This window comes from Lepisma saccharinum, chromosome 30 (assembly GCF_977018435.1).
Source record: "Lepisma saccharinum chromosome 30, izLepSacc3.1, whole genome shotgun sequence".
Classification (NCBI taxonomy): Eukaryota; Metazoa; Arthropoda; class Insecta; order Zygentoma; family Lepismatidae; genus Lepisma; species Lepisma saccharinum.
In genome coordinates, this window is record NC_139258.1 from 15,923,543 (window position 1) to 15,944,735 (window position 21,193).

Consider the following 21,193-nt stretch of genomic DNA (forward strand, 5'->3'; position numbering starts at 1 on the left):
GAAAAATCGCTGCAGTGCGCCGATGCACAGCTGTTACGTACAACAATAAAATTAGAGAATTCAGGTCTATCTAACGTTGAGTTTTAAACGTCATGCATTATACCAGGACTAGGATTAATATGTACTAACAAGTGGCTTTGTATGTAGCTACATACATATGGACTAAAAATTCGCAAAATATGAACTAACACATAAGTAAAATTACCAAAAATGCTGCAAAGAAGACTTCTTCATACGATTCCTTATTTGAGTGATTTCAAACAAAATAAAAAAATATATATATTATTTTTCATTGCATTAATGCACTGGTGGCGTTCTAACTTTTCACTCCCAAAACCCGTATACACTGGTATGGAACTGCAACGGCAGATAATAACATGCCAACGTGTTAAACCGCTACAATTGCACCATAACACTCCTCCTGAAGCAGTATTATTATTTCCTCTCTGAGATCGGCGACAGTCGGTTGCCTTTGTTGTACATTTACAAAGGATGCCGGCTTCCACAACAATAACAAGTACATATACTGCCACTAGACGATAAGCTGCGCGGCTTTTTCTTTTGTTATGAACCAGGGCCGGCGCTAGTCATTTTGCCTCCCTGGGAGGTGGCGGCAGATGCCGCTCTATTTCGACCCCCCCCCCCGGTCATTACGCAGCAACGGAAAATTGAAAATCAATATATTCCTAACTAAAACATCAAAATATAAAATAAATAATGAGACTTCTTATGCTATTTCAATACTATTCAGCGCAAAAGAATATCTCGCTCGATCACAGTTTTCAATAGGCTTATTTTTTTCTTCTCTTCAAATTTTGCCGCTCTGGGCGATGGGACGGTTCGCCCTCCCCTTCCGCCGGCCCTGCTATGAACTTGGTCACCCATCAAAGCATGGCAATTTTAACACAGAAAACAATATGTATCGCATTAAGCAGCAAAAATGACAGCCTCCTCTATGCAATTTCTACAAGAACACGTGCCGGAGCCAGAGTTGAAATGATGTTGGAGCCACATAATTTATTTATTTTGAATAATTCCAAAATTATGAAATATGAACAATTTGTTGCTGCTGTTCGCTGCTCTCTTGCGAAAATGCTTTATTGGGATGCTAACACCATGACTGGCTTCCTCCTTCATGAACTCGTGCACGTTGCTTAGAATTTCCCGAGCTTGGCTATGCAAGGTTTTTGATTTCAACTTCGACAGAACTGGAGGCATTATGGAATTTAACGTTCATTAGCAAACACACACTTTTACATACACACACGCAATACACGCACACAACGTCAAACCGGTCAAATACTTAGTATAAAATAAAAATATGGTGCTTCCAATCCAACAAAACTCACCGCCACTTTACCTGCCTTTACCCCTTCCGTGACAGAAATAGTGCTTCATTATTAGAGTTGGCAACACTAGTTACTAGCTAGCCAATGAACATGCACTGCATAAAAGAAGCAAGCACTACGCCGTGCTATATTGCCACATTAGCGTCCCTACCGAACGGTGGGAACCGCGAGCTGGAGCGCTATTCAATTGTTTTCAATGATGTTTGCGCGAGTGTGTCCAGGAATGGAATGACAATGTGGCAACAATAGCGAAGGTTTTCGAGCAGGGTAGAACACATGATGCTAAGAGAGAGGGAGACGAAACGAAAATTCGTTTCTACGCAACGGCAAATTTACGTGTGTGGCACTCTACGTAAGATAATTATGTGTGTACGGTTTTCATGGTCGGTGTCGTAAGTTTAGAACAGTTGGTTAAACTGCAATCTGTTGTTTCGGGAAATAACGCCATCATCGTGTCGGGGAATAACGCCACTCAATTTAAACTCAAATTTAAGGAAATGTTGATTTCGAAAATAGGTTTATCCTTGCTCAGTTACTTTCGAGGCGTACAGATATTTATTCTCGGTTAATTTCCACTTTCAGATGGCGAGAAAATGTAGAAATATACAGGCCAAATGGTCAGTAGATGACTTTAGGCAATCTATGCCAGCCGTCAAACAAGGAATGAAGATAGCTTGTGCTGCACGTTTGTTCCAAATTCCTCGCAGAACTTTGAGGGACTGGGTATCGCGAAAAGACAAAAAAGACATGCTTTTTCTAATAACTTACTACAGTAATTATTTTTCATAGTACAGTTTAGTAAAGAAAATGTGAATGTTTTATTTGTAATTAAGATAATGTGAATGTTTTACTTGTAATTAAGAACATGGCGTTATTACCCGACAGGTCTGGAAATAACGCCATTTTGCATTAACACAGAATTTCGTATTTTTTTGCTTTCATTATAACAGTGCAATCAATATTTTATTATTACACAATAGAGGAAAGTTCATTCTCCTAAACATGTAAGTTTCATGTTCCTAACAATAAAAATGTATGAGTTATAGAACAAAATGACCAATTGGTGGCGTTATTCACCGAAGTTACCCTATTCGTTTCAATGGCATTTACAAAATCACCTCTGACATTTTATGTTAAACAAGTAAGATTATTTTTGTGCACGAGTGTGTTAGCCGATGCGTAGCAAAGTATTTTAGGAACAACACTTGAAAAAAATTCTTGTAGGACTAACTAATGAAAAATTTCTTTGTAATCGAAGATCATAATACCTTTTAAGGTGTGGTAATATTATAATGGGATTGAGATCCGAAACTTTCGGACCCGGATCCGGATCCAGATCCGGAACTCTCGGATCCGGAACTTTCAGACCCGGATCCGGATCCGTTTGGCCATCCCTAGTGTGGGGGGGGGAGGGTATGATCCGAACATGTGAGGTGATCCTTTTTCCACTATTCCATTCTCAGAAATAAATCTCAATTCCACACACTGGAAATGTAGCACTTTCTACATCTTAGCATGCAAATATCTAGTAGCAAAGTAATGTGTGGAAAGAGAAAAAATAACTAATTGTAACGGTTTTTTTTTAAAAATTTGAACTGACATTCATAATATTCATGAAGAATCCCAATATTGACTAAAGAATAGCTTAGTCGTTCTGCTATTTTCAATTCTTCATTACCGTAGTCACCGGAAATATCTCTCTCTCTCTCTCTCTCTCTCTCTCTCTCTCTCAGCCTTCCCGATGGCGCAGTAGTAGCGGAGTCGCCTTGTAATCAAGGACTCCCCGGTTTGATACCCGGTGGAGACACATAGTGGCTCGGATCCCACTTTAAACTGTAAATGCAGTCTCGATTAGCCTTACTGTGCATAAATTGTACTTAAAATACCAAATGAAAATAAAAATAAAAATCACCGTAACTCTCTACAAAGCCAGAGGATCAATGTTCGAAACCTGTTGAGGCTTAGATGCAGCATTCCATTCGTATCATTACCCATCATCTTCATCGTCGCGATTATCGCAAGAGGTAAAAATGCGACACAAGATAAGCCAAAGAGAAACTTGTAATGAATCTAAATATTGGTTACGTTGGATACGTGGTAGAATTGTCTTAAAAATCACTTCCTGTTATGTAATAGAGTTTTTCATTAGAGACCATTTGTATAATACATATCGTTGTTGCGAACAATAAGTAGTTTCACGTTCACCACACTCTTCGGTTGTTTAGAAATCGTAAGGAAGGAGGATCTCTAAGTTTCCGATTTCACATGTCAATGAAACTTTAACATAAGTTCAGTGTAGGTCACAAAGGAGATTTACATATTGATGTAATATCTTTTAAACGTCACGAAATCTAATTCCAATAGAATACGATACTACTCCTTACATTCCTCTAAATGTTCACCATTAGTCTGGCGAAAAAAAGTAACGGAGATTTCAGAGTTTCCTTGAACAAAGATAAAGCGCCTGCTTATAGCACAAGCAAGCACCAACTGCTTCGATCAGTGACCTTCACTGCCGGAGTGACTCACAGTATAGGCCTGTGCTCGTTCCAGTGTGTGTATATAACAGGTATTTTATTTCTTTCGTTTCAATCCACAGTTATATCAAGCTAACATTCTAATATTTTCGTAAAATATGTAGCAAACAAGTTGTATACATTATGGTCTTCCAGAGTGTTGTTGTCTGCTATTTACACGCGGGAGATGGGGGTGTTGTAAACATTTCTGAACCCAAAGGTCGAGCACGAAGGAAATGCTGGAATAAATCATATCAGAAATTGAGAAAAAACAGTTTTCATCACACATAGGGCTATCAGATCACTCTTCAGCGGAAAGGACAAATTGTCTCAAAATGTTGGAAACGAACGCATTTGCAGTAAATAAAATAGGTTACTAGGACATCTTAGCATGTTGAAGTGAACGGTTGAGTTCAAAATTCCTCAACTGCTAATTAATAGCACGGCCGTATGTGATTTCAACTTGTGTATGCAAGACAGAAGGTTTTTCGTCGAGACGGGGCCAGGAAGGGAAAACAATCCATGAATTCGGGAAGGAAAAAGTTCATAATTTCGTAAACAAAGTCTGGAAGTTCTTGTTTATTGAAATGTAAAAAAAAAAATACTATTCACTGGGAAAAAAACAGAATTGTGTGCCTTATTTCTCCAATAAGGACTGTTTTTAATTTCTGGAATAAAACTTGTTACTTCGAACAAATTACCGACACTTATAGTATCGATAAAACTTCACAAAATAAGCATTTTTATACGTATATCCGGACTTTTCCGGATCTAGAAAATCGGGAAGTAATTTCTGAGCTGGGATTGTAATTGTTTTTCCGAACATCCAGTAGCAATCATGCACTCTCTTTGATTTAAGCATACTTCTCCAAGGAACCACGTTATCTCAGACTCCCCTCAGATTTTCTGTTTCTCCATCTAATTTGAAGTTACGTGATGCTCAAAATACGTTTAAGACATTTGTGATTTCTTTCAAATTTCTTCCGGAGGCCAGACAGAACTATAAACTCTAGGACACTTATCTCCTCCTTTCACTATCACTTCCTTCTCCCATTTATTCATAACCAATTCCTCCAGCACAGGGCTCAAGCAAGAGCCTATATTCAGACCTTCACTAATCTTGATGATTTTACTTCCCACTCTGCTGTACCCATTGTCCAAAATGGTTTCCAGGGCTTGCACCACTCTCTTACTATCCCATTCCCTTATAATGTTCTTCCACATCTTCCTTCTCACTATATCCAATACATGCCCCCTTTTGATGCTGGGGAACATGCTTCTAACATCTAGGCTAAACATTGCGGGTTTATCCCCAGTCCTGTTTTTCACTGCTCTGCTATCTTGTTCTCTTACTAACACTTCAATTACCTTTTTCAACTTCTTCTCCAAGGATTCCAAAATATTGTCCCTGCAATCCATCACTGGTCTCAACTTTATATCTTCTTTATGTATCTTTGGAAAGCCTTTTAAACTGGGTAGTCTTCCTGCCTCCTTCGTGAACTTTTTAAACCCCTCCTCCCACAATATTTTATGATCTTCTCTCTAATATTGCGTTCCTCTTCCATTCCACAAATCTCCTCATACGTGTCCCCTTTCATGTCTTCATACTTCTTCTCGTACCATTCTTTTTCCATCACTACTGTGGCCCCTCCCTTATCTGCCTGTTCCACCACCACATCGTTCCTTGTCTTGATTCTATTCATACCCTCCCTTTCCTTCGGGCTCAAATTATCTAATCTTCTCTGTTTATCCATTTCTTTCTTCAATATGGCTGCTGTTCTTCTTCTAATCTTATCCCTTTCTGCTTCTTCTTCAATCTGTAGCAAGTCCTTGGTCAGCAACTTAGTGTTTTAATATGGAAACAAGGCTTAATTATGTTACTATTGGACATTTTCCGAGTCTGATGAGGAAAATCAATGACTGGAAGGACTTGAAGAGGAAGGATATACACAAGCAGGAGCAAGAAAGATTCTAAAGGGAATGTTTGGAGAAGAGCACAACACCAAACGGACTGAAGATAAGTAAGAAGGGAGTGGATTGTCGCACCAGAAGATGGAAGAGGTTAGTACAGAAACTGGTAAAATAAATGATATGGAACGAGATAAGAAAGAGGAAGAAAGAAATAAGGACAATAAAGGAGGAACTTGCAGGAATAGAAGAAACCATAGAAGATGGACTCACCATTTTTACTAAAGAATTCACATTCCAGCAAATGAGAAGTTGGCAAGAAAAATTTAGAGAGAAAGTGAATAACGAATGGAAGAATGTGTTAGAGAAAGTTGAAAGGATGAGAAGAAGGAAGGAAGGAAAAAGTAGAAGAATGAACAAGGAAGAAAGAGAAGAGAAGAAGTCCAGGGGAGGAGGTATTCATCTATACACAAAAAGGCTGGAGGAGTGGGGGAATGATAAACAGGTAGTTCCAGACTCTTGCTAATCTTGACCAGTCAATCACCTGTCAGTCTGGTAGGCCCATTAGTCAACTGTCAAGAGGCGATGGGAATTTATTTTCTTTGGAGAAATCGTCCAAGATAAGGACTGTCCTGATGATTTGTTTTTGTGTGGTTAGTCACCCTGCTATATGTATGTAATCTTTCTGTGTGTGTATCTCTTCATTTTAGTTTAGTTCTTCGTCTGAGGAAGACCCTGATACAGGGTTGAAACGTTACTTGTTAAGTGTTTTTATTTCTTAATAAATCTGCCTTGGTCAGCAACTTAGTGTTTTTAATAAGGAAACAAGGCTTAATTATATTACTATTGAAAAATTGTTAATTCTCGACTTTTTCTGCATTGCAAGTGTCTGGAACTTATCGGAAATTGTTTGTTTTTATTCCAGAAGTGCAAAAACAATCACTTAAGTTGAAAATTACGTGTAGAATTCGAGATTTTCAGAGGTTCGGGAAATTTCGTACATTTTCCGTCCCGAAAATTTCCCGACTTAGTCGGGAAATGGCGAATTTTACCCGTCCCGAATGTCGGGAGTAAAAATAAATTCCCGTCCCGATCATGTCCCAACAAAAAAAAATCTGTCCCGCACACCCCTACTAGGCATATTAAACGAATTGCCCCCAACTTACCGACTTCCTTCTTTTCATTATCAGCAATTGAAACAAAGGGTTACAACAGCGGATGCTTTGCAAGGCCAGCACAGCAGATGGTGAGGAAGTTACTGTCGGCCATCTAAACGTTGTAACATCATCGCAAAACCACGAAAACAAGGCGAAGGCCTGTTAACAGATGTTGACATGAAGTCATCGTCATGCTTTCCTTCTCACGATGATGTTCGGACAGTCATTATGATGGTACATTATCGTGAAGGTGTGGCGGTGTGGAGTAATATTTCCAGATGATTGATGAACGATAGCCAGAAGCCTTGGATGAAAATGTTTTTCCGGTATTTTATTTGAACAAGACGAACAGCAAATGTTTCAGGCACAAATCCAGGCTAATTTTTTGCCTGGTGCAGAACTTTTGAATCAACCTATATTATAATCTAAACATATTGTATTTTATACGCCATTGATTAGGGTTAACAAGTTGTGTTCAGTCTTCCTCAACAATCGAGTAACGATGTTCTTTTCCACAACGAATGCGTTGAGTTGGATAAGTCGTTACATCAAAAATGTTATCAAGGTGCTAGTCTGTGTTTTACGTTCACGACGTTCAATTGTTCGTTCATCCAATGGCAATAGATTAAGAATCGTCAGCGCCGCCTGTTAACCTAGTGTTTATTTTCGAGATGTTTGTTAGAAAGACGTTTCGCACTAAGGCCAACAGAAGGGGATAATTGCACCATTTTATTCGCCCGTTTCAAGGTAGCGATGACGCGAGTCGAATTAAGGATTGCTATCCGGAAAGATCCAGCGATGTGCAGCAAATTGCCCACAAGGAGAGTGAGAGGAAAGAAGCGATGTATAAAGTACAAGGACGATCTTCATGATGGCTTTGTTCGTGTTGATTATGGATATGTGTGAGATCTGCAAGTTTACAGCAACCAACCAACATTAACTATGCAAAATAACAGGGGAGGTGGGGTGGAATGTAACTGGAACGCATTCGAAATTGGAAACCCTAACGATCCATAACTAGTGCAAGGTCTGAGGTTTCATTGACAACACGTCCGTTCTTTGGATGGTTGACGACTCGTCATATCTTGTGTAACTCTCTCAGACATTAGTTGGATGATGTAAGGTCAAATATAGAGTTATTCTCATGATGAGAATGTAGGGAAGCAGGGTCACTGTTTTGAAGGTCAAACAGTTGAGGTGATAAGAGTCCCAACATTGCGGTTAAGGAGAGGGCGAGTTAAAGAATGGAGTCTAACAATGATTAATTTTGTATATTTTGAAGATAAATGCACTTTTCAAATTATTGACTTGACTGATACGACGGAAATGTTCATAATAATTAAGAACAACGTTTTCACATTGAGCATAGAAATTTTCATGCATGGAATGTAGTTCTGTGCGAACAGTGAATAAAAATTAACAAGAAATATAATTTATAGTGTAATCGAACATTTGTTTGTGGAACTTTCTTCAACAAAAAATAAATAATAAAACTAAAATATTTAGCAAAACGATCACATTACAGAAACTTCATTGTTTCACATTGTCGAAAATACCAACACAGGCTATTTGTATATGTTTATTTTAACACTTTTGTAGAATTTACCGCCGTGCATGAAAGATGTAATATTATTGTTATTGTTGTTCTTACTAATACAGGGTGTCCCACGAACGGCGCAACTGGGAATTAAGAGTGGCGTTACTTTGTAACCGAAACCTGTATATACATAAGTCATACACCAAATGTTAGCCCTGTCCAAGTAGATATTTTTAAACATAGAAACAACAAACGGGGTGCAGTGTTGTTCATGCAGTGTTGCCAAATGTAAGTGAAAGTGTAAATTTATTTTTCCACAAAGCATGGAAAATTGCATGTCAAACATTCGTACGGAAATTTGGACGTCAATTTCCACATTGGGTAGGTGGACTATTTCGCCATCTATAGTTCAGAGAAGAAAACCGATCGTTTTCGCGTATAGCCAATCCTGAAATGCCTCGTAAAGGCGTACCGGTCCAAATGGGTGTTTTAAAAAAAAAATATGAGGTACAGTGGCAACACTGTTGATGTTTGAAGGCAACAAAATGTGTGTTTAGTGATGGTCTATGACATGGAAATACTGGAAACAGGAAAAAAAGAAAATGAAAATTTAGTGATGGTCTATGACATGGAAATACCGGAAACAGGAAAAAAAGAAAATGAAAATTTTATTTTTTTCCTGTTTCCAGTATTTCCATGTCATAGACCATCACTAAACACACATTTTGTTGCCTTCAAACATCAACAGTGTTGCCACTGTACCTCATAATTTTTTTTAAAACACCCATTTGGACCGGTACGCCTTTACGAGGCATTTCAGGATTGGCTATACGCGAAAACGATCGGTTTTCTTCTCTGAACGTCCACCTACCCAATGTGGAAATTGACGTCCAAATTTCCGTACGAATGTTTGACATGCAATTTTCCATGCTTTGTGGAAAAATAAATTTACACTTTCACTTACATTTGGCAACACTGCATGAACAACACTGCACCCCGTTTGTTGTTTCTATGTTTAAAAATATCTACTTCTACAGGGCTAACATTTGGTGTATGACTTATGTATGTACAGGTTTCGGTTACAAAGTAACGCCACTCTTAATTCCCAGTTGCGCCGTTCGTGGGACACCCTGTAGTTCATTAATTATTTTTCTCCTTGAAAGTTATGAAACTTGATTTATTCCGTTCTGAGGGAAAGAGGCAAAACCGCTATCGCCGCTACAGGGACCAAATAGAATGTTTTTTGGACCCATCAATTACGGAACTCACTAACATATTTGAATTTGAAATGCGTCGCTTTTCTGCCACGTTTAACTGATCGCGACGATGAGGATGAGTGATAATATGATGAAACTGAAGGAACACTCATGACCAAGCTGTGATTCGAACCCGGGACACCTGACGTGGTTTCGTGTTGTTCTAACCACTCTGCCACGGAGGTCAGCAAAATATAACATAAGTGTTATGTCCGGAAAGTAAAGAATGTTGTACACCGTTACGGATAAATCGTGCCAGCACACATTTTTGAGTCAATTTAGTAGGTCATTGCTTGGGACTAGGAAAGGAGTTTTACTGCCTCCTAACAATTTAGACAAACTTTGGCTTGTGCTTCCTCTCACTTCCTGGTATTTCACAAATACCTTTCGCAAACATGTTAGCAGTTTCCGATAGTAAGTAGACTTTTTCTTCTTTTTCGCATCCGTGTGTTAGTCTTATGGAAAGTTTTCCTCTATTTTATTTCAATTATTAAACCTGTTTGAGAAACTGCTACATGTCGTATGGTTTGTTTCTGTCGCCATGACCTAATTCTGAAACAAGTCTTAGTACCTCAAAAAGGGTGGCAGTAGGTGTGTGTGAGGAGCTTAGTTACAAAGTTTAGATTGGATTGATTTGGTGTTTTAAGTCCACTATGTGCCTCCACCAGGAATCAAACCCGGGACCCCTAGATTACAAGGCGACGACGCTACCACTACACCATCGGGGAGGCCATACAAATTAGAAAATTACTTTTTAAAAGTAACAGAGTTACGGTTGTTAGAAAGAAGTAGCTCAGTCCGTGGCGTCAACTTTTATGGACCTGTTGGGCTCGAGCCCACCCAATAATTTGCCGCATACTTCTGTTATAGTTTACCAATGAAGTTGCGGCTTTTAGCAAAGGAAATTGTTTCATAATTACACCTCAAGAATTCTCCAGTTTGATACTTGAAGGGGTCTGGTGTAAAACATGGTAAGTGACAAAATGCAGGTTTCGAGATATTGAAAGTTGATGTTTCAAAAAAATCTGATTAACAAATTAAAATAAATGTCTAAATTATTTACAGCAAATATGATTCACTTGTATGTTTACTATCATACAAACATGATATTTCATCCGAATTATTTTTTTCGGTGGTACTACATGCGATTTGTTTGAGGGTTGTTCAAGGAATTGTTGTAGTTAACATGCTTTACATGCAACGATATTATCAAAATGAGTGATCAGATACCGCTTTATTCAAGCTAACTTGTGATGTCAGTTCAATAATAATATTTTGACATTAGACTTTTTATAGCAACCATAACAATTTGTAACACAAGAATGAAAGCCTTTAATAATAATAATTTTATTGAATAAACAATAACCTGAGCTACTTGTTGTAACATGTTTTTGCTTTCCTATGTCTATGACTGAAATGAACGCCATTAGAAAAGTAGATGTCTTACTTTTATTACGTTAGTATTAAAAAAAATAAGTTCTGAATGCTTGTGATTAAAAATATGGAGCGGTCTTTCAGCTTCACGTATCTACTTCAAACACACACAGAGGCTCTATTTATTACCTGAGCATGCCAAGCAGAATGCGATTCACAAGCCTCTCCTGATACAAAGCTGTGTTACGTAGACTATCCAAATTGCATACAATGGCAATATTAGATTTTTGTGATTCAATAAGGAATTTATACATAAAATAGGGATGGCCTATTTTTTTTCGAAAAATTGAAAATCTAAAAATCATTTTTTTGAAAAGTAAAAGTGGAAGTACGAATGTTTTTCGAAAACCAAAAAAAGCGAAAAACGAAAAACTATTTTGTTTCTGAAAACGAAATGTGCTCTTTCACATTGAATGTACCTATTATTTCTTAATAATAAAAGTTATTATTATTATATATGATGCACAGCGTGCAATGACTTCTCTCGAAATATATATTTTTAGATAAGTGTCTGTTCTCATCCATGTGGAAAACGTACACATTTGGGAAACCAAGGTCATGCCTTGTGAGCAAAGGTCGCAGGTTTGTGCAGAAGGCTGGGCTCGTTTACTTTTATTGCCATCGGTACTCTTCAACCTGCAACTGCACAGACAGCACGGAAACATTGAATTACGTCGCGCTCACATAAATATCTTTAAAAAGCTCCTTTCGTCGTTACAGGACGGCAGTTTTGCTCTTTCTTGAGAAACAGCGATTGTGTTTTGTCTTTTTCTTGCCGTCGAAATCAAGCGAGCGTTACAGGAACTTCCCCTCCTTCCTTGCTTGTCAAGAACGGACGTGAAGTTCCGTGCAGCGTGCAAGATGACAGATGAGAATCTCGTGGACATTTCGAGCGAACGATTCCGTGAGGAACGCTCGCGATTTTGGAAACGAGTTCTGGGGTTGCGGGTAATTACAGGAGAGGTCATTATGTGCACGGCTGTGGAAGAATTCGTCGCGTTTGTCGCCTTGAAATCTTTCTCATCTGTGCAAAAACCCGTGAATTGTGGGGTTTGTTGCCCTTTGATTAAGTGCAAGGGCTGCATCTTCACAGTGTCCTTCTGAACATTTTTTTTTTTTACTGACAATGAAGCATCGTCATAGGTGGACGAGACTAGGCTTGAACACACCGTGAAATAGACTAACAAGGGAGGTTATTTAAGTGTCCCCCTCCGATTTCCATGAAACTTGCCAGATGTATAGAAGGGACCAAAGGAAGAAATACGTGTTTTTTTTTTTGTTTCCGATAATAAAAAAAAAAAACAGTTTTATGGGGCAAAACCCTCCGTTATGTTATTCCTATGCCATATTTACGTGGTTTTGGGGTCAGACCCCCACTTCAATTCCTCCTCATCTTGACATTTGAAGGTAGGTTTTCCCCCTAAAACAGTTTTTTAGCTGAAACACAAAAACACGTATTTCTTCCATTGGGCCCCTCTATACACCTGCCAAGTTTCATGGAAATCTGAGGGGGACACAGGGGTCAGATCCCCTCTTCAATTTGTCCTCATCTTTACATTTGAGATTGTGTTTTGCCCACTAATACCGTTTTTTATCCGAAACAAAAAAAAAAGTATTTCTTTTTTTGGTCCCCTCTATACACTTGCCAAGTTTCATGGAAATCTGAGGGTTACACAGGGGTCAGATCCCCTCTTCAATTTGTCCTCATCTTGACATTTGAGAGTGGAGTTTGCCCCCTAATACCGTTTTTTAGCCAAAACAAGAAAACATGTATTTCTTCCTTTGGTCCCCTCTATACACCTGCCAAGTTTCATGGAAATCGGAGGGGGACACTTAGATAACCTCCCTTGTAAGTCCGCTTTCCTGCCTACCCAAAATTCAGGGTGAAGGGTATAGTGGGTCCGCCCCACTCATAGACGTGACAAAAACTAAAATTAGATAAGCAAGAATTTGTGTGCTCTTTATTGTATAATTTGGAGTTGATTCAGCTGAACTTTGGTGCAGACAGGATTCGATTGGGATGAATGAGTCTTCAGAGAGTGTACAAAAATTAATGGATAATAATAATAATGTTTACACTAATAAAAGTTAGCTTTTTATACAAAATTTTCACGACTTCGGACACGGACAACTAGGATCATGCACTAACTTAAATATCTCCATTGTAAGTTGAACGGGTTTACAGGATGGCCTTAAGAAGCATTACATTTAATTTAACTCCATAAAAATTGAGGTGTTGGACCAGAGAAGGGGCTTAGCCACGTGCGATTTGATCCATTCTCCCACTCCTAAGCCTGCACGTCAAACCCTCAGCCGTTAAAAGAGATTTTTATGACCGGGTTACGCTACTCCCTCGTAGCTCCCCAATTTCCTCACGTTGGTGGGTCCTATACACAGGCCGAGAACCCATGCCGTTCCGCAGTCGGAGTCCGAAGCACAGCGCCTTTGACCGCACGCCCACGGAGGAGAACAATATTACCGTTTACCATTTGAAATGTCATTGAAATTGTTACAACGCAGAAGTGTTGCTGACTGACCTTTTCTAGTGGGAAGGCATTAATATTTTCTCGAGCTAGTCATATTTGGTATAAAACAATACAAAAATGCATGTTAGGGGCATGGACGTCCTTAGGATTTTTTCCAGGGAGGGGTAAGTAAGGTATTTTTTCCGGGGGGCAAAGGAGGCATATTTTACCCCATAATGGTGATGCCCCCTTTAAAAAAAAAACACTATTTCAGTCTGAAATTATTATGTTCCTTCAACCTATTTATAATAATTCACATAAATTACTGTGACTGAAATGAAATTTTTAAATAATGATCTATATAATTTTTAGGTGGTCATTCATTTTCCAGGTGGGGCCGCGGCTTCCTCTTGCCCCCCTCCCCACACACTTGGTTGGGGCTAAAAGAGCATTTATTTATTTTCTCTTGTTTGCAGCTCTGGGCGGACTGGTCTAGTGGCGGACATTCGCCCTGCCCCCCCTTCATTTGGCAACGTCACTGTTCTGCAATTTATTATCCAATCAGAAACTACTAGACTTTTACTAAGTCACTCTGCATAGTCGTTTCATTATTAACAATTTGTCGATTCTTAATGATGATCAGATGAAAACGAAATTGACTCGAGTGAACGATCCTTTTTCAGTCGCGCGCCAGCCCCCTTGGCGGAGTGGCTAGTACATCGCGCTACGGCACCAGAGGTCCCGGGTTCGAATCCCGGCCTGAGCATGGATGTTTGTGAGTGTCCATTCATCAATTTCATCATATCATCACTCATTCCCATTTTCGAAAATGTGGCACAAAAAAGCGAAGTAAAATAAATAAATCAATTAATTTTCGAGTCGCACGGTGAGATCTCCCAAGATTTTTCATGTTTTTTTCTTTGTTTTTCGAGGATATTTGCTAGTGTTAATCAATACATCGTCCAGACGATATATCTCGATATTGATATCGTAGCTGTAGCCCCATCAGCTCTCTCCTTTGTATGCCAGTCATCAATGCCGTTAGTTCTTGGATGTGTTGTACACGGTTTTAAGTTTTTCTCAAGGCTACTTGTATACAGGGTGAACAGAAACTATAGGGACAAACTTCAGGAGGTGATTCCTGATAAGTAAAGGAACAAAAAAGTTCATATCAACATATGTCCGGAAACGCATATTTACCAAGGTACGAGGGCGGGCTGAAAGTAATGCCTCCTATTTTTTTGTGACTGTGTAAAGACATTTTGGATTTTGAGCAATCATGCATTGTACTCTTCAGACTTTCTCCATTCCAAGTTTCAAACTTCTATCACCAGGGGTTGCTGAACTAGAGCGAGGAAAATGGAAGCATGTAACCATACTATGTCGGTGCACCTGAAACTGCGGGTGGTGACAGAGTTTCTAACTGCAGAAAATGTGTCCCCCAATTGACAATCATCAGAGAATGAAGGCTTTTTATGGCAATGAATGTGTAACGCCAGTACTGTATGATGTTGGGCTGTTCCTGCTCACAATGAAAACCCCTGCCGAGGAACGCTTAACTCTCAAGAAGTTCCTTGTCACACACGTTGAGAGTTCCTCGGCAGGGGTTTTCTACCAATTCTATGTATCTTCACACAGAAAAGGGGGGATCGTTTCGTTTGATTGACTTATTATTGGTCTTTAGTAATGGATATTAGTTTTTCTACCTACTGGTGGGTGATCGCGGCGATAGGGTTGGTTGAAATGAAACACAACTTCTTGTGCCTTTAGAATCGATTTGGAAAAGGAGGGGGGGGGGGGTTTGCTGTTCTCATTAATACAAGGTTAGTCAAGCAGATAAACTGTTAAGGATACGGTTCAGCACACTAACAATGGCAGTGAGGCTGAGCAGTTTTGTACGTTTTGTGTCAGGAAACATGAAAGTGAGCAGGGCTTTTTCTTTCTTTAGTCTTCTAATTTCAACTGCAGTGAAAGGATTCAAATTTCATGCATCTTGCAATTGTTGGCATCTTGGCCAGTGGTAAACTGTCCGGTGTTTCCTTGTGGTTGTTCCGAGGCGGCTCGTAACTTCAACATGCGGACTTCAGTTCTACTAGTGTTGGATTATTTCAGGCAATATTGTTTCGCTTGTATGTGTTCCTGTGCTACGACTGGCTGGATAATTGTAACATACTGTCAGCTTTTGTTGTCTAAGACTACGTATTTCGATAATTTAATTGTAATTATATCAACATTCAAGCAAAACAATTACTGCATGTTTATATCCAAACTATATTTGTGTGTGTGTGTTTTGGGGGGAGGTTATGATGAACAATTCTTTTGGGGGATTTTGATGAAAGATTTTGGGGGGATGCGTCCTCGGCCTTGGGGGGATGGGCACCTCTGTAGGCTGTTGCTATAAATCAACAGTGTTGTACACGGATTTAGGTTTTTCTCAAGGCTACTGATATTGGTTTCTTGCTGGACTTTAAATTGTTGTCCATAAGGAGTTCTGAAATGGGGAGAAATAGCCTTAGTGCTATTAGTACAATCTTAGACAAAGAAAGACTTTTTCGAGGATTCGAAAACGTTATTGAAAAGGAAAAGGAATTATTTATCGTGACCTTTAAATCTGCGAGACGTAATGACGCTGTGTAAGATATGATATGATATGATATGATATTTATTGATGGTGATACAAGTCCTTGGGCTGTGCGTATCCTACAATATTGTTATATAAACACCCCGGCTTAAACATACACCCCATTGATCATACATTTAGAAACATTTAGAAACAGAAACATTTGGAAAAGAATTACATACTATGTACATAAATGGCAAAGTGGTTCTCTTCTTACATTTGAGATTGTTCATTATCACTACCTTCACAACATTGCACTACACGCTCCACCTATGCCTGAGCCACTGCTGTTCCGTAACCTTCACTTTCACCGACTCCTTGCAGCATTTTCCTGCGCTCCCTCCAAACTGCATGTAAATAGGAGCCCAGGGCTTTGATGTTTGCATTCGTTATATCACTCCTCTCCTCCCTACATACAGCCTGGATCGTCTGCTCAATGCTCACACTCATGCAGGATGTGAGCCCTCGTCTCATCTTCGCCGCATAACGTGCAGATGGCACGATCGTCCGGCCCCTTGAGTTTGTGTTGCCTCCACCCCCTAGCAGGAACCAGGCGAATCCACTTCTTTGCTGGTACGTACACGTATCAATGTACCGTTTCCTCCCCCATTCCACCCACACCCCTGGCGGTTGTGCGGCGGCGAGCGTTACCTTCTCCCTACATTCTGCCATGATGTCTTGCCTGCTACTGTCCACCAACCTCTCCCTTATAATTTGCAACGTGCGTATACGAGTTCGAGACTATGACGAGACCGAGAATGACATGTGACAAGTCTTGTTTCGGTACCATCCGTGCCGACCTCCATGGCAGAGTTGTTAGCACAGCGCGCTGCGACACCAGGTGTCCCGGGTTCGAATCCCTACCTGGCGTCATTTGTGAATGTTCCTTCATCAATTTCATAATGTCATCACTCATCCTCATCTTCGCGATTAGCCAAAAGTGGCAGAAAAGCGATGTAAAATAAACCAAGTCAATATAAAAGAAAACTGTACTATCCTCATTGGCAATTTCACCGATAAAGCGATATGGGCTTAATGCCGCTAAAGTAGCGATTATATCTGTCTTGTCGATAATACCTAGGTATTTATTCACAGGAATTCCTCCTCCACCACGCCATGGACGTATTACACTCCTCACAAAAGTTTGAATATTGTTATACATATTACGCAATAGGTGATAGCAAGATGGGATCAACAACACATGGTATCTGTCTACTGGACGTTCTCCTGCTTTCACTGAGTACCCTGCCTATCAAGTATGGCCTAATTGTCGTCGCATTGTAATCAAGGCGTTCCGGTTTCGATTCCCACTTTAAACTACAGGTCCAGTCCCGATTAGCTTTACTGTGCATCAAGTCAGGCCCGTACCCAGGATTTTTTGAGGGAGGTGCCAGACCCGATATATACTCATATATCAGGAGCGTATATTCCGGGCTAGCTACGCTATCTGCGAAGCCTGAAGCCTAGAAAGTAAAATACTGAAGAAAAATATATTAAAAACTGTGAATTAATCCGATTTAAAAAAGAAGATAATGGCGATTCTGAAGTTGGCAACCTGCATTCTTAGGACTTTAGGAGTTGGCAACCTGCATTCTTAGGAGTTGGCAACCTGCATTCTTAGGAGTTGGCAACCTGAATTCTTACGAGTTGGCTACCTGAATTCTTAGGAGTTGGCAACCTGAATTCTTAGGAGTTGGCAACCTGAATTCTTACGAGTTGGCTACCTGAATTCTTAGGAGTTGGCAACCTGCATTCTTAGGAGTTGGCAACCTGAATTCTTACGAGTTGGCTACCTGAATTCTTAGGAGTTGGCAACCTGAATTCTTAGGACTTTGCAATCTGCATTCTTAGGAGTTGGCAACCTGAATTCTTAGGAGTTGGCTACTTGAATTCTTAGGAGTTGGCTACCTGAATTCTTAGGAGTTGGCAACCTGAATTTTTATAAGTTTGCAACCTGACTACCGTCGGCATGGCAACGTGGCTTCCTTGAAGACGTCAAGAATGAGCCTAGTCTTCTCCCCTCCTCCATAACCTAGAAACAGCTGTCATAGTGAGCTACTCCAGGTCTTAGACTCAGCATACGCCACTGATATATATATATATATATATATATATATATATATATATACACACACACAGAGAGAGAGAGAGAGAGAGAGAGAGAGAGATTACAAAACAGTTCAAATAGTTCTGTTTCCGCAAATTAACAATGTTTTCAAATTTCCTTTAATTTTCTTATGTGAGCGCCATTAAAAAGTCATGATAATTATATGTTTAGAAAATAATATATTTATAAATTAAATATTGCGCATTAGCAATTATTATTACAATAAAGAACATGTCTAAATGTGAGTTAACAAAAAAAATAATAAAGAGACATTTTCACATCACGACTGCAGTTCGAAAAAATCGAGGCAGGAATTAAAAGTAACGCACTGTTCTGACTGAATCGGACGTCTGGTAGCCTTGCATTAGTGATTATGAAACTAAAACTGCCCAATATTGCAGACTGGAGACTTCTACCCAACAGACACTGCAAGAACAAAACTGAAATTTGTACAAATTTGAAAAATCGAAGATGTTATTTTCGTAGTTTTTTTAGGCTCACATTTAAATATTTCAGGGTTCGAGGGGGAGGCATGACCCCCATGGCCCCTCCCTGGGTACGGGCCTGCATCAAGTAGACTTCAAACACCAATCAATCAAAACCTATCGCCTAATTTAATAATATTCCAAACCTTTGTACTTTTTATAACAATATTCCAAACTTTTTTCAGGAGTGTACACCACAGCTCCAACAAGGGTCAAATATATCCTCCAAGGCCAATAGCACCAGATCATTTTATTCATTTGAAAAATCCTGAATACAGAGAAAATCCAAATCCATTTTCCGTTAAAAGCGTTTCATTATAGCAGCGTTAATCTACTAATATCATATTAATGAAAGTCATTTTTTTGAAGCTTTACTGAACACTTTACTTCACTTCCCCCCTTAAATCCTACATTTTCTTAAATTAACGGCTTAAACATGGTACACCTGGCAGCAGTGACGGCGATTGGGTTCCAAAACAGAGGGGGGGGGGGGGAGAACTGTTTAATTTCCCTTGGTAGATAAGGTTTAGCATAGTCCGGAGACAAAAGTGGCAAAAAGTGGGGGGCAACTGCCCCCAGTGTCCCTCCTAACCGCCGACACTGCCTGACAGCAAAAATGACTTTGAACCAGCTATAGTAAATGAATCACTGTGGAAATATATCAAGAGTCCTACCCATCCTGTCTCATCGCAGCATTGTGCCAAGGGTAAACGTTTTTACATTTTTTGTGGAAAATACGTATATAGCTATATACGTTGAAGAGGCCCTACGTATCCAAATGGTTAGCGCTGTTGCCTTTGGTGCTAGCGGTCCCGGGTTCGATTTCTGGTTCGAGCTCTTAACAATGTCGGGGTTGACCCAGCGTCATGAGGACAATTGGGGAGCTTCTTGAGCGGGCCCCGGTCTAGAAAGCTATAAAACAGCGGCAATGGGACTCGATGTCCTGACCACGCGCCTCTCAAAGAAAGAGCCGCTCTGGTAGGGCCTGGCACTTGAGGGCTATTGCGGGCCACATTCAGCTACTAACAGCTACTAAAACTAATTTCTAAAGGCTCTAAACGTGGTGCTCCTGATCTAACAATTCCTAACCTACAATTCCATTTAGTTCTAATAATGCATGTCCGGTTAGGTTAGGAGGCCAGGTTTAGAGCTCCTGGAAATTAGTTTTAGTGACTGTTGGCAGCTGAATGTGCCCCGCACCAGACCCGGGCTGGCGCACAATGGATTTTATTATGGGGCATTCTATGTGAACGTACCCCTGAACATGAATTTGTAAAATTAAATGCAACGCTGTAACTCTATCATATCTTGTGACTGAACAATCTAACATTGTCTGTTCGATGTAAATTCAAGTATTATACATAATTAAGTTAGAAAGTATAAGTTATTTCACATATTTTTAATGGTTTATGATTTAGTTGTGTTTTGTATTGTTTCCCACCGTGACACAAAAAACAATTAATTTCTCCTTTAACTGTTAGATACATTCCCCCCTCAACTCCAAAAGAATATTCACATGTCAATTACCTTCTCTCTTTGTCTAAATAATTTATTTTTCATCTTTTGACAATTCACAGAAATTAAAATAAACTTCTTATAAAGTAAAGAGGCAGTGTTTCGTCTGTCCTACCCGTGACCCAAAATTGTTCACTTGTAGCTACAAATGTGGGAAAGTATATTAAGGGAAGTTATATTTAATCAACAGGGTTAAGTTCATATTTCATTCCACAGACACTGTAAGAAAAATGTTGCTCAACTATCAGTAGAATAGTTCTTTAATATAAAAAATATAGTCCGCGTGTCGGGACCCCTCCCCCCAAAGACTTGCTAAGTACAAAGATGAAAAAATGAAGAAATAATAAAATTACTAAATATAATTAATAATAATACTTGTTGTTTAATCGAGGTAATTTATTTCCGCCGAACTAATAGGTAGGCAAGGATTATATTGGGATCATACGAGCTTGAATGACAGTACCAGGTAAGATTTATGCAAGATTTATTACTACTTATAACAATATGCATAAAATATTACCAGGAACTTTATTTTTTTCAGCTGAATTTAATATCCTTTTTGATATTCAATAAATATTCAATTCTTTATCCATTTTACATTGATTTCCTTGCCAGGGCACTTCTTTCTTTACAAATTTTTCAGACCTTAACAATACGTAAGCTACATAATAAATGCGAGCTGTTATTCGCTATCCTTATACCATCTTTTTGCCTAATTCATCTAATAAAAATATAATATTACTTAATTATAATATTTTAATTAATACTATTTTATTTTATGTACACTGCTGGACAAATAAACCGGACACTTGCATTTTTTGTGTTAATGCATAAATTCTGATTC

General features: G+C 39.2%; 1 protein-coding gene across 1 annotated transcript in view; it reads right to left on the reverse strand.

Annotated features, from left to right (window-relative positions):
• LOC145982048 (immunomodulatory peroxidase-like) overlaps positions 1-21,193 on the reverse strand; it is a 115,396-nt gene that overhangs the window by 93,720 nt on the left and 483 nt on the right. The window lies entirely within an intron of this gene.